The sequence below is a fragment of the Notolabrus celidotus genome, chromosome 5 (genome assembly GCF_009762535.1).
Source record: "Notolabrus celidotus isolate fNotCel1 chromosome 5, fNotCel1.pri, whole genome shotgun sequence".
Taxonomy (NCBI): Eukaryota; Metazoa; Chordata; class Actinopteri; order Labriformes; family Labridae; genus Notolabrus; species Notolabrus celidotus.
In genome coordinates this window covers 23,411,906-23,425,199 of record NC_048276.1, presented here as the reverse complement: position 1 = coordinate 23,425,199, position 13,294 = coordinate 23,411,906, and the positions used below count along the sequence as shown (strand labels likewise).

The 13,294-nt window shown below is 40.4% G+C and overlaps 1 protein-coding gene across 2 annotated transcripts in view; it reads left to right on the top strand.

The window, feature by feature from the left end:
- Nucleotides 1–13,294, top strand: part of wscd1b (WSC domain containing 1b) — a 99,616-nt gene that overhangs the window by 64,823 nt on the left and 21,499 nt on the right. The gene's annotated exons all lie outside the window — the stretch shown is intronic.

Here is a 13,294-nt window from a genome sequence, read left to right as displayed (position 1 = left end):
CAGAATGCAGTTAGGAAAGGTAAACCATCCAATCACGTCATTCAGGCTTGGTTAGAAAATTCTGACCTGTTACAGGCTGGCAGCTGCAGCAAATAATGGATTCTTATTTCCTGATGTTCATGCATTTCAGCAACTCTGAAAAAATGCATCTACCTAAGCTTCAGATATTAATAGTTGTAACTCTTTAATTAACATTGCTCTCTGCCCAGCAGGCAAAAGAAGCAAACACCCAGTGTTTATGTTAACATGTGACCATCGGCCACTGCTTGCCCCATTTACATTAATGAGTGTTTCAGTGAAACTTTAATGGCACAGAAGTGAAAGTCAGCTGAACACTATTTTAATCCCACTGACAAGCACTATGCAAATGCAGAAATATTAATTTTCTTCACAAGAGACTGAGAAAATTTTTTTTGCAAATTCTTTTAAGATCAACCTCTGGGACTACAAAACTATCAGTGCAATCTGCCAAAACTGTAGTTACTTTCATGGGTTGGTCCAAAAGGAGGTCAGTCCCTATCAGAACCCAATAAGAAACACCTGATTCACAGCACAATCAAACATGTTCATAACCTGGTATAAAAAAATGTTTCATTTACACTATCCATGACAACTTTAAAGCAGTCTATTTTTCTCTATTTAATATGCTGGTGCATTATCATATAAAGCAAGTGTTCTACACATTGAGTAGCCCATGGCAGAGATGATGGTAGGTGGAGCTCTCTTTGCTTCTTCAGTTTTATAAACACAGAGGTTTGGTCAGCTACAGCCTCAAATCGAATCACAATCTGTTAGACACACAACTATTAACTTGCTACTTAATAAATGAACCACAGGCACAGATTGTAACCTTATAACCTGTCATTTACCAATCCCTTGTTCCTCTCCAGCTTCATTCCCCTTCCTGACATAATCCCATGGTAGCCAAAGGTAAAAACTTTTGACTTCTAAGAGGCATTAGACAACAGGTGGAGGATGTGACGTAGCAAAACATCCTTTGTTCAAACAGTCCATGTGGTCGACTGTAAAGTTGTGCTTTAAAGTTATATGAGTTGTAAACTTGCTTTTCAAAAACCCTGTGAAAATGTATGTATATGATGGTCTGATCATAATATCTCTTGCATCTGAACCAATCATTAACTGAGCCTGCACATCTGCAGCCAACCTCTGAACCTCCTGGCTATTGTCTAACAATAGAAAAGCCTCTGGGCTATATGGGAGCTTTGGGTAACTTTTAGGTCTTCTTGCAGATCCAGAGTCTGGGGATGAAAGATTTCTGCTTAAGACTCCCCTTGTGTTGCTTTGCCTGTGTGTGCAGTCAGTAGCAGCAGCTTGAGAAGCTTGAATGGAGTTAGAGTTGAGAGACAACGTCTAAAAGCAGTTTGGTAGCTACCCTTGCATGCTGCTCTCTGTTATAAATCACTCATTGTGAATAACATTTTAGAAATGTCTGTTTCTCCAGCGTCCTGTAGAAATGTAATAACAGGCATTTCAAATTTGTATATAAAAATCAGCAAGCTTGCCCTTGATGGTGTGGTTTGCTCTTGTAGGTAATAAAGGGGCATCAGTGTTAATTTCAATCTGTTTCATAACCAGTGAAAAACTCCTCACAGGGGCTTTAAAACTGAACTGTTGTTTGACGACCACCAGTAGGTTGCAGGATTGCATTATGTGTTCTGCCTCTTTAAGTCTTCACCACAGATTGTTAAAAATCGTGGATTTAGTCTCAGAGGTGTCACCCATAAGTTTGTGAAGAGTTATCATGAAGGCCAAAGACAGCTAGTGCCATGGTGGAAATGCTGACTCCACCTACTTTTGATCAATCTAGAAACCAGGAAAGAGGTGGAGCTGTGGCAGGTCTTTGGCCTTCTGGTGAACAGCTACAACACAACCACCTGTGTGTCAACTCAACCACACCCTAAATGGGGAAAACTTATGCATGACTCTTAAGTTACAACAATCAAAACAGATGAGTTCGGAAAAAAAATCCTCGTAATACAGTTTTTACAAATGGACATTTTAATATGGGGACCTGATGAGGATCATTGACTTTAGGGGTGAGCACTTGAAGGACTGCATTTTTTTTGCACTTCCACATTGGCTTCACTTTTCAGCACCAGTGGTTGCTGCTTGTCTCATCGACTGTTATATTGTAGAGAGCCAATGAAACACCAGCAGGTGATGATATCTGGACTCAATATCTGGATCCTGAAGCCAAAATCCTGCCTGGTGCCTCCAGGTTCTCCTTATTTTCAGAGTCTGTTAATAGAGATGAGCAGATATCATAACATTGAGTTATAAAGTTTCACCTCTGACACTGTGATGCTGTCTGAAATAGAGCCGTGAAAGTGAGAACATGGGGGAGTACAATGTATTGGTGGACATGTGTAAGCAAAGGTGAGGATTTTTCAAGTGAATATAATATAAAGGTGCAAATTTATACGTTTATTTTCTATTTTATGTTTTTTTTTTAGCTTGGAGGTGCTGTAGCCGAGGTCATACAGTCTCTGTTTCCATAGTGATCCACAACAGGCTTCACCGTAGATTTAAGATCAGATAATTATCCTAAGAACATTTGAAGGAGCTTCATTATACATTTATATGACATTTTGCGCTTGGATGTGTCACATCTTACAGACGAGGGACAGAGCTCACTGCTCCTCTAAAAAACAGACAGAAGAGGCAGGCTCCAGTAGTTCAGGAAAATAAGTTATGAAGATAAAAAGGATGTCCCTGGAGATTTAGTCGAATGTTGGAGGGTTCCTGTCAGAGCCTGTGCCATTATGTTGAAATGATAAATACAATAGAATTACCTCCAGTGGAACGATTGTTCTTCCAGCTCGTTCCTGAAAAGCATCCTACAAGAGCTCTTAATCCTTTTTTTAAACAGACACTACAGAGCCGCTCAGTCACTAAGTAGGGTAATACTGATGAAAAATGTTGGAGGCAGGAATGAGATCAGTTTCAGCAGCAGCCATCTGGCTAAAGTTCCTGTTAAAAAGTACAACACAGGACACAGAAATAAATTGGCAGTGTCTGTTTGACCACATGGCCAAGAAAAGTAAGCCATGGAAAGTTTGGAGAAAAAGCAGGACCCAGATTTGTATATGATTCATTAATCTCCCCAGAACACACAAATAACAACACACACATTCATCAATTAAGAATTGTGCTAAAAAGATCAGTGCACTCAAATTTTTTGGGAGACTTTCCTGGAAATAGATTTTGTTTAAATACACTTTTGCTTCCCTGCTCAGAGTCAGTCGACAGCACTAGGCTCCGAGTTTCTTAGATTTGTTCTGAAGAAAAGTCAAAAAAGAAAACTCTGAGTCAGATTAATGAACCCATCCTTCCACTGCAGACTTTCTGTTCTTAAACTCTTTCAGACCATTCCTCCTAACTTTGAAGCTTGCACCAGTCAATCCATAATAAGCATGGGAATATGCCCCAAGTGCCTGAATAAAGGCATGAGACTGCAGAGCACAAACTGTATACATCACACACGATGTAGCGCGGACAGGATTATGCACTAGACTCCTACTGTATGAAAACCTTGGGTAGCTCTAAAACAGAGGTATTGCTGCTGGAAGTGAACAACAAACAGGCTGGTTATTATTCTCTGTCAAAGCAACAGTGATCAATGTGGGGGCTTGATCCATTATCAGCTTTGGCCGATTGTCGGGGACGATTTATTCAGCATTTAGCCGACTCTCTGTATTGGCATTCTATTTTATAGATCAGTTAAAATGAATTGATCAAAAGATGTGCTACTGTGGCTCAGCTGGTTGTGTGTCTTTACCTCTGGCTCTGTTTTCACTCAACGCTATGTTTCACCTAACGTCCCGCCAATAACATGATGCTTGACTTGACGTCACATAAGGAGTTCCAGTTTTGATTAAACATTACATAAATCCATTTCTACAAAGTCTTGAGTTGGAGTTTATAAGTTCAAAAAATCTAACTTCTGACATAAAGTTTTTCATTTATTCTGGAAATGCATATCGGCTTCAACTTTCAGTTATCAGTCCCATTAACTAATAGTAAATGGTATCCTAATCGGCCTTGGAAAACAGAAAAGGATGCATGAGGTGATATAAAGATTAGGGGGAAATACCACTGGAAACAGGAGACAGTATCCTTTTTACATAATAAAAACCTTACTACACTAAAAATAAGCTGAAACTTAGTTTTACACATGATTTAATACTTGAAATAAATACACCATCTTGTTTCAAGCTCATTTTGACATGTTTTGTTTGCTGCAATGGTCGCCATTTTTACTCGCTACAATCATTGAAGTACTTCTCTGGCCAATGTGGCTACTAATAGGTGTGATGACTAGGTGTGATGACATGCTGTACCAGGACACGTTGTTTTACAAAACAATATACTTGTCAGTGCCCTCTCGTGGACACAATAGGTAATAGCAAAAGCTATCGCTGCATGATTAAAAAATATCTTTAGCTAGTCTTTATTTTCTTTAATTATTTTACTGGCTGATCCATACTGCATGTTGATATTGATGCCATGCTGATGTGTCTTCTCTGGTCTTACAAGGATTTCAAAAAATACATGTATAAAAAAAGAAGCCACGATATCACCATATGCTAAATTAGGGGCCTGATGGTCTGATCCCAAGCCAGCTCCATCCTTCTAACACATGAAGTTTGTTGTTTTTCATTCATTGTCAACTAGCAGCACCATATCAGTGACATCATGACACAGCAGGATGCAACACTTTGCTTCTTCAGTTTCAGGTTTTTATACCAAAAGAAACTCTGCCTAGTCAAACATTTTACACTTAGAGAGTGAGCTGCGTAACACTTTGAGTCTGCTGCTGAAAACTTTTGTGCCTCCCAGGGATGAGTCACAAATTCCTTGATATGTAAAGTTCACATCAGAAGTATTAAACTCTCGGAGAGGGATCAGAAGTGAGAACATTTTTCAGAGGCTGCACCTACAGAATCACTCTGTTGATAGTATAAAATATTTGGTTCTCATGAAGTATGTGTTGATTCAGATTAATAGAACTGAAGCTGATGCTGAAGTGTTGTCGATTATAGTGTATACATAAACTGATACATTTATAAACTTATTAATGTTGGTATGTGAGACTTTTCATTTATTTTCCCTAGATGTGGCCTTCCAGGTTCAATCATTGTTGCCTTACCTTATTTTAAGGTGCTCTCCGTCCTGTAGATTGTTTGCTTCATTCTGATAAAGTTGGTAAAATGAGTCATTGTTGTATTTTTGTGTTCTCCCTGCATTATCGCAAAGCAGGCAGAAGAACATGCCATCACAGGGCTGTCTTCACGTTGTTACGTCCCAGTCTCCATTTTTTACCTGCATAGGTAAGAGAGGAGGTCAATGCCTCATATACATTTCTGGCCCATGAGCACATTAGTAAAATGCTGGACACCACTCACAAGATAACAGTCCCATCGAGTCTGTAGTTCTTCTGCTGATGTTTAATTGGATGGAGACGGTGAGTAACGTGAGCCTACGTCTATTTTCAGCCAACCATTGGCTGTTATTAAAATTGCCTTGTAGCTGTGTTACTGCATCTAGCACTACTAGCCCACTACTAGTGTGATCATGGCCCTAACCTTCTACGAAGTCATGACCCAATCTACACTGCCTCTGATTGGGTTGTGCTTAGGGAGTCAAGTTGATGCATGGCTCATGAGGAATGGTGATTGGATAAAGCAGGTCATAAGGCGGGGCGTTGACGATCCAGGGAGTGGTTTGCTCTCTCTGTTGATGCGCGATGACCGACATCAACAGGCTTAGGTTGTTGTTGATCCAGACCTCTGGTGCAGGGAGGTCTTCATGCTGCTCAGGTTTTCCTGACAAGAGTGCCTTCAGGGCAGACACCTCTCCTGGGCAGTGCCCCTGCCTGTATTTCTGTTCGCTCTACACTTGCTCATGACCACATCCAGCCTAACCCAGAAAATGAAGTGATGAGACATTTTTTTAGTACTGTTCCTCATGTTGTTTTTGTTGATATCCTAAATGGAAATTGAAAATCAAATTAGTTTTGAAACGTTGCTGATCCACTTTTGACCATGAACAAGAAAAAGGCCTTGTATTTCAAGTTTAAATATTGTATTTTAAAATGAAAATCAAATTACCTCCAATTTTTATTTATAATTCCTGTTTCTGAGAAGAAAATCCAAAACATTCACAGAATGAAAATGCACCCATAGTTGAAGCAGCTGCCAGATTACCTGGGTTTTACAATTGTAAATGTTAATTTATGTATTCCAGAGCCAATGGTGGATGCTTCATGTGACACCAAACAAATGATGTATGTTACTGCTTGTAGGCCCGTTTTTCAATGGCTTGAACAGCAATAACTACTATAGCATTCTTCTGTGATATAAAGTGAGTTTGTGTCAGGTGCATAGCCTGGGTTGAATTTGAAGGTATCATTTTGGCATGAACTGTGCCCTGAGAAGCCTTAAGTATGACGCATTAAGAGAAAATTCTGGATCTCATTATTCGTGGTCGATCAATATCAGTCTTTGAGTGACTGATGCCTAAAATGAGACAGCGGGTTGGCCGATAGAGGTGTATAAAACAATGTATATAATGCATACATTGGGCTTGCTTTAGATTTCAGAACATGACTGATATTTAAGTCAGGAGCAATATAAAATGCATGATTCCATACATCAATACATAATTTATATGTAACACCAGTCAGTCATTTTAGATTTGATCTGCTGTCTTTCAAAACCCTGTTATCATTTAGGGGGACTTTTGCTCCAAAGCAGCCAAAGTGACGGGGGCTGCCTGCAGTGTCTGCAGACATCTTTAATGGGCCTAAAGTATTGGCCGATGCAGATTATGTCAAAATGCCATTAATTGGTTGGGGTGAAACAACCTCTTTTTCAGAACCACAGCATTTTCTGTTCGTGGTTCAAAAAGAAAATATGCTTTTAAATGTGACATAGGTTGGAGATATTTAACATGTTTCTTTTTGAAGATCAGGTTTTGCTGTTTGCTGTTTTTTATGTCTTAACAATTAGAATCTGAACCAGGCTTATGGTTTGGTGGGTTCACACAGAAAATTCATTTCTCTGTGGGACTTTGGTACAACAATTACAAACACAGCAATACATAATAAAAAAGTAGAAGGTGAGTAACCAGCAGTACACCTACTGTAAAAGAACTTGAGTTAAAAGAAATATATACAAAAGGTGTAAATCAAGACAACAAGGCACCATGCATCTTAGATTGTGATTGGGTGTTTGTGTGAGCTAGTGATTGCCACCACCAAGACAAGTCAAATTTATTCTTATTTTTTATTTCACAATAAAAACAGCACAAGCTCACCAACAGGCACAGAGGCAGAATAAAACAGTGCACTAAGACATTAAAGATTGTGATGATCACATAAATATAAAAAACATATTGAAAGCGCTTTAATTACTTCCAAAGGCCAAAAGATTAAAAAAAGTGTGCTTTGAGCTGTGCCTGAGGAACACAACTGGAAAGACGATGTCACTCCTGATTTATGCTGAGCTTGAGGGACTTCCAGGAGAGAGTGCTCAGAGGACCTGAGTGATCGTGTTGGGTATAAGGGATTAAAAGGTCTGATAAATAAGAAGCAATCTATGGAGTGTCTTGAAAACAAGTCATACAATTATAGAATGAATCCCAGTGAACTGGGTGCCAAAAGTGGAACGTATAAGTACAGGTGTGATGTGCTCCTGTTCACCTTTGCAGGTTGTAAATCTGGTGGCATGCAACTAAAGCTAAGAACCTGTGGCCAGTTTCTCTAACTTTTGTAAATGACAACATGGAAATCTTTCCTGTCTATCTCTAGTCAAACATAAAACGGTGAGGAAGAATTATTTTAAGTAGAGATTTTAATTCAATCTAATGTATCTGAAGAATCAGAAACTAACAATAGTGAGCTGTGTGAAAGTATTGAGAGGTTTCTCATTTTTTTGTACACCATAGTTAAAATTCTGCCCATTTTTTTAATATTTTGCTGGATTTATTTATATTCTAAAAGCAACTCAAGTCCATCTAACAACCTTCATATACTAATAAATATGCACTATCGTCTTTTAGTACTATCTTACATTTATAGCCATGATTAAAAGAGTCAGCCCTCCATGTGTTGACCCCTGTGCTGGGGTTTGGATGACTCACATCTGTGAGGATATTACAGACCCTGCAGTGAAACTGTGAACTCTCCTCAGCACAGTTTAATGGACACACACACTCTGCACATGCTTCCCGTGGCTACTGCACATGTCCTCGTCCTCGGCCGTCATGTCATTAGCTTCTCCATCTCGTCCTGCGGGGAGGGATTGGCTCAGCGCAGCCATCTGTCTTAGTGTTTGAGAAAGCGACACAATGTCAGGCCTAAGTGCACTACTTTCCATCATGTCTGGGAATTCAAGCTGCTTCCCTCCATTAACCCTGAGCTGCAGCTGCCTGGGGCCTCTCCTTCACTTTGATTAAAGAAATGACCCACCCCACTGGGTGGGTGAGGGGGCCATACCTTGATGATGCCTCTTGAGATGTTCCCTGCTGCAAACTCATGCAGGTCGTGGTCGATGTCTTCATGTTTCCAGCTGCTGGTGTTCTGCTGCTTGTTCCTCCTGAAGCACAGGCGGCCGGTGACTCAGCTCCGCCTGACACAACCAGTTGGACGAGCTTCAGAGGACGACGAACACTGATTGAATCATGAATTCGATATGCTGATGCTCGGCCTGCCAGAGATTTTATGCTCCATTGCTCGCTTCCATCTTGTCAGTGCACCTTGCTGCCGCTTCTCTTCAATCCTTGTCACATGTACCCCTCCAACTCCTTTTTAATCTTCTCTGACCAGCTGGCATCAGTCTTTATATTTAATGCGGGTAGTAAATATTAAAAAGCAGAAGCTGAGTCCTAAGTGTCCTTGAAACTTCCACGAGTACCATAGTGCTTGTGAAATAGACCTAAAAGGCAACATTGTCGAGTTACCAGCAAAGAGTGAAGCAAACCTGTCAAAGGTGTAGAGGTTTCTTTCTAACATTGAAGGGGACTAAACTTAAAATACACGAAGGGAAATTGTTATCGGTTCATTTCAATGAATCTATGAATGTCACTTCCTACACAGTGTTGACATTCTGCAAGATTTAACCTGCTATCGTTCATTTGCTGCACCCCTCTTCATCCTGAAGTGTCCCCAAGGAAGGAATCATAAATTTCCATTACAAATTAACACACTTAAGACTGAAGTGAAAAAATGATTCCCCTAATTCTAGACCTAATTTACGAACCATCTCTTACAGCCTGAAGAAACTCTCTTATCTTAGCTTTTACTACTGCAGCAATCTCAGAGCCCACTTCTTATCCTCTGATGATGCTTCTGGGAGTGACAGACCTTTTTTTTTGCAGATGTAGCCAGGGGTTAGAGATGAATAAAGACCTTTGGGGGAAAAAAAGACCTCCTTTTGTTTTGTTGCCTTTGTTTTCAGTCCTGGAAAATTAAGAAGCAAGAACAGTCAGCCTTGAAAAATAAAGCCTTCACTGAGAAACAGGAGGACTAGTAGCATTTGCATGCAGGTGCCCGTCTGTAGAGAATTAAAGCTAAGTCTTTGTAAATGACAGACAGAGTCTTTGATTCTGTCGGTGCTGCAGCTGAAACATTATATCTAAAACTGTCATACACGCCACAAGATAAAAAAAAAGGAGCACAAAATCAGTTACAGGGAATAACCACATTGCACATTCACTCAGCATTTTTTTCTCTTTATCTGTAAGTTTGTCTTTCATTTTGCAAACAGCTGTGTTTATTTAAGTCTAAATTATTCTAATAACTTAGATTACTGCCTATAAAATATGAACATCTGACAGCATACTTGTATGGGACAGCTTCACAGGGTTTGAGAAGCCAGGTGACAGGCAAGGTGCCCTGGGTGTGATGAACTCACTTCATAATGTAGGTCTCTGGTGTTGCGAACATTTGTTTTTTACGTCAAACTCTTTTTGTGATGCTGTGAATCCAGACTCCAGTTTACTAACATTTACCCCTTATTCTTTTGAGAGTTGTAGGTAAGTTATGCGATCGTTGACACACGTTCCCACATGTAGAGCTATGTGTCTGCGTGTATGTGAGTGAGAAGCCTTGGAGCCACACTCAGTGTCAAATAGCAGAGCCTCTGAAACAGAAGCTGAAGTCATTATGTCGGAGTCTGGTGGTATTCAACGATGAAGCTGCTGTTGTTGAATTAAAGCTAGGGTTGGTAGTCACAGAAAACTAGCTTTGAATGTAGCATTTCCTCAGGACTCGGTCTAACCCCTACCCCCCTCCCCTCGGAGCTCCTCCAAAACGACGCCCCCGCTCACATGCACGAGCGCCGCTGATTCGCGACCATATGATCGTGTGTGATTCAAAACCGGTCCTCAGCACATTGTCATGGCAGGGATTGGTTGGTGTTTTCCCAGGTTTACTCCGGCCGGTGATAGCGGCTTTTTTCGCTCTTTCAATCATGTATTGATTGCCATCGGGATATAAAGATCATTTTAACCAGTATAACAAAAAATGTATCTAAATCTGACTACCAACCCGCGCACTTTGCACAAGTGGACTATAGTTGGGCATTATTATTAGTTATTAGTATGCTATGTATACACCCAAAATTGAAAAAAACATTGATAATTCAGCGTATGTCAGAGTTTTAGAGGCATTTTAATACGTCAGGAAAACGCTGGCTAAATCATCAAGGTGTGACAGGGCCATAAAGCCTGGTTTATACTTCTGCGTTGACTACATACAGTACTTGTGTGTTGTGTCCGTGTTGCTCTGCAATACACTGCTGAAACGCTTGTAGGCAGAGTGGTTTCTATGCTGGTCAGATCACCTGCATCCAGTCCAGCTATGTTTTCTGTTTGCTTATTCACAGGGAACTATGGCGACTCCGAGCCTATTATTGGAGCTGATAAATGTTGCTGTTGATCATACAGCAATTATTACAAAGAGAAATAGAGGGGAGACGTAGGGGAGATGGAAAGTATCGCCAATTCACAGCGATTCTGGAAATAATGTAAACGCAGGAAATAGACTCTGCCCAGTGGACCAATCCCAGGTCCTGTGATCATTTCAACGCATAGTTACATTTTGCAGGAGTTGCACAGACCTACGGCGTAGAGTACGGCATAGAGTACGGTGTTGATTGACGCAGAAGTTTAAATCAGGCTTAAGATATTTAGTGTAATTTTGAGGGCACCATTGTAACCAACGATATCAGAGCAAAAGTGATAAGTGATGTTTAGATGTTTAGATGTACAGCAATCCACTGGCCCATTGGAGAGAAATGAGAGAGGAAGAGAACAACAAGGTAAAAGAGAGAGATGGGGCTTAGCACATGGACAGAGTAAACCAAGACATACACTGACATTTGTCATGAAGCCTGTTGATAGTTTAAGTCTCAGGTTTATCACTGATGTGTTGTAGCTAACCTGCAGATGAGTGTCAGATTGACAGTTTTCTTATATGATGGAACCCTCTAAAGTTGAATGTGCATTAGTAGATTTGCACAGTGTCATTTAAGATTGGTAGGGACCGTTCAGTTTTAACGTATAGATAGAAGCAGTTCACTACCAGCCTCACTTCTCCTCCCTCGCCTGAATGCTTGGAAACATACAGCATATGAAAACTAAAAATATAGCAGTCTCAGACCTGAGGGGTGAATGTAAATGAAGCCTGCACACAAAAGACATGCATATGCTTCTTTCCTCACACTGACTGATATTTAAAAAAAGAAGACTTTAATGTGTCATCTGAGCAGAGTTTGATGCTTCAATGTGCCAAAGACGGGGATAACATCAAAGACTAAATTTGGGTGACATTTTATGTGGAGCCTTAATCTGGGCTGCACATCATTATAGACTGTCGAGGCCCATTATGTGTTACATCCATCTTTAGACAGGGCTGATCTTTCCTCAGAATAGGCTCACTTTACTGCAGAGAAAAGAATAATCTGTGCTGGATGATAAATTAGGCGTCATCATGTTATAAATTAGTTGGAAATAATGGCTCACAATGCATGCTTCTGTGTATAATTACTGTGAGTAAGTGATGACGCAAAGGCTGCCCTGGCACACAGAGAGGACTTTAATAGTGCCAGAGCTCAGACTGAATGAAGTCTGGTGTATGTCCAAATCAGGTTAAATAGGGGAGAGGCAACAGTCATCGACAGCTGGCTGTAGGTGTGAGCATTGTGTGCCTCATTTTTGATAACAAAGAGCAATCAGAACTTTATAATTACAGTAAGAGATGTTTCTTTGACAGCTGAAAGGAAGCACTTAATACACTAAGCATCCATTAAAAGGGGGAAAGAGTCAACTGTTTACCTGTGCCGGCAGGAGGTGTATGGAGCTGTCAAATTTACCAGTCAGAAGGCTGAGGCACTACCTGCACTAGTACAACCTGACCTCTGATAATTTGTGATTAACCTCTGACGTTATAGTTTGATGTGGCGCATTCAGACTTCAAATGTGAAGTCTGTAATTTACTCAAATTTAACATCAGCCTTGTCTCTGAGGGCAACGACACACTGCAGCGTACAGCCTGCTGGACATTCATAAAAAGAAGAAGCCGTCCGCATCTGGTAAACTTCCTCAAAGTGTGTCATTCATAAGCTACCCCTTTGTATTGAGCCCAGCACCATTTTCTACCCCATTATTTTCAATAGTTGAAGGTAGTGATTTGAACGTGTCTGCAGAGATGTTTGAGTGCTTGCAAAGAAATAGTGAATACCCTCTTTTTTAATAGTACATAAAAGGCACCTTAAGTTGCATATTGCAAGCAACACACTGTTAGCAATACACGTGTTCTCTGGGTAATCTGTTTAAAAGATAGGAAATGCCCCTCACTGCATGCTGCAAAGCATGTGATCCGTCTCATCCCTGTTCCACATCTGGATCTTTTGATGGATTGTAGTTTGCTCTTTCCACAAACAGGTCTCCACAGTGAAAATGATCCAGCTGAATTTTCACCCAGAATGCTGTCAAAACCTTTGTGTACAACGTTCAGTGTTATTGAGTAAGGTATAGTGAACAGGTGGTTATGCATGTTAGAATCCTGACAGGGTGAGCAGGACCTTGACCTGTATTCAGTGTCAAACTCAAACATTTGCCTGCTTATTTGTTATAACTCACATTCAAGTGAACATTTCCTTTGAAGGTATCGTTAGACAAGGTGAACTGGACTTCTGCAAGAATATTGATGTTAACATTCTGACCTCATTCAGCTCTCCTCCTTCTCAGAGCTATGATGTTGACACACCTT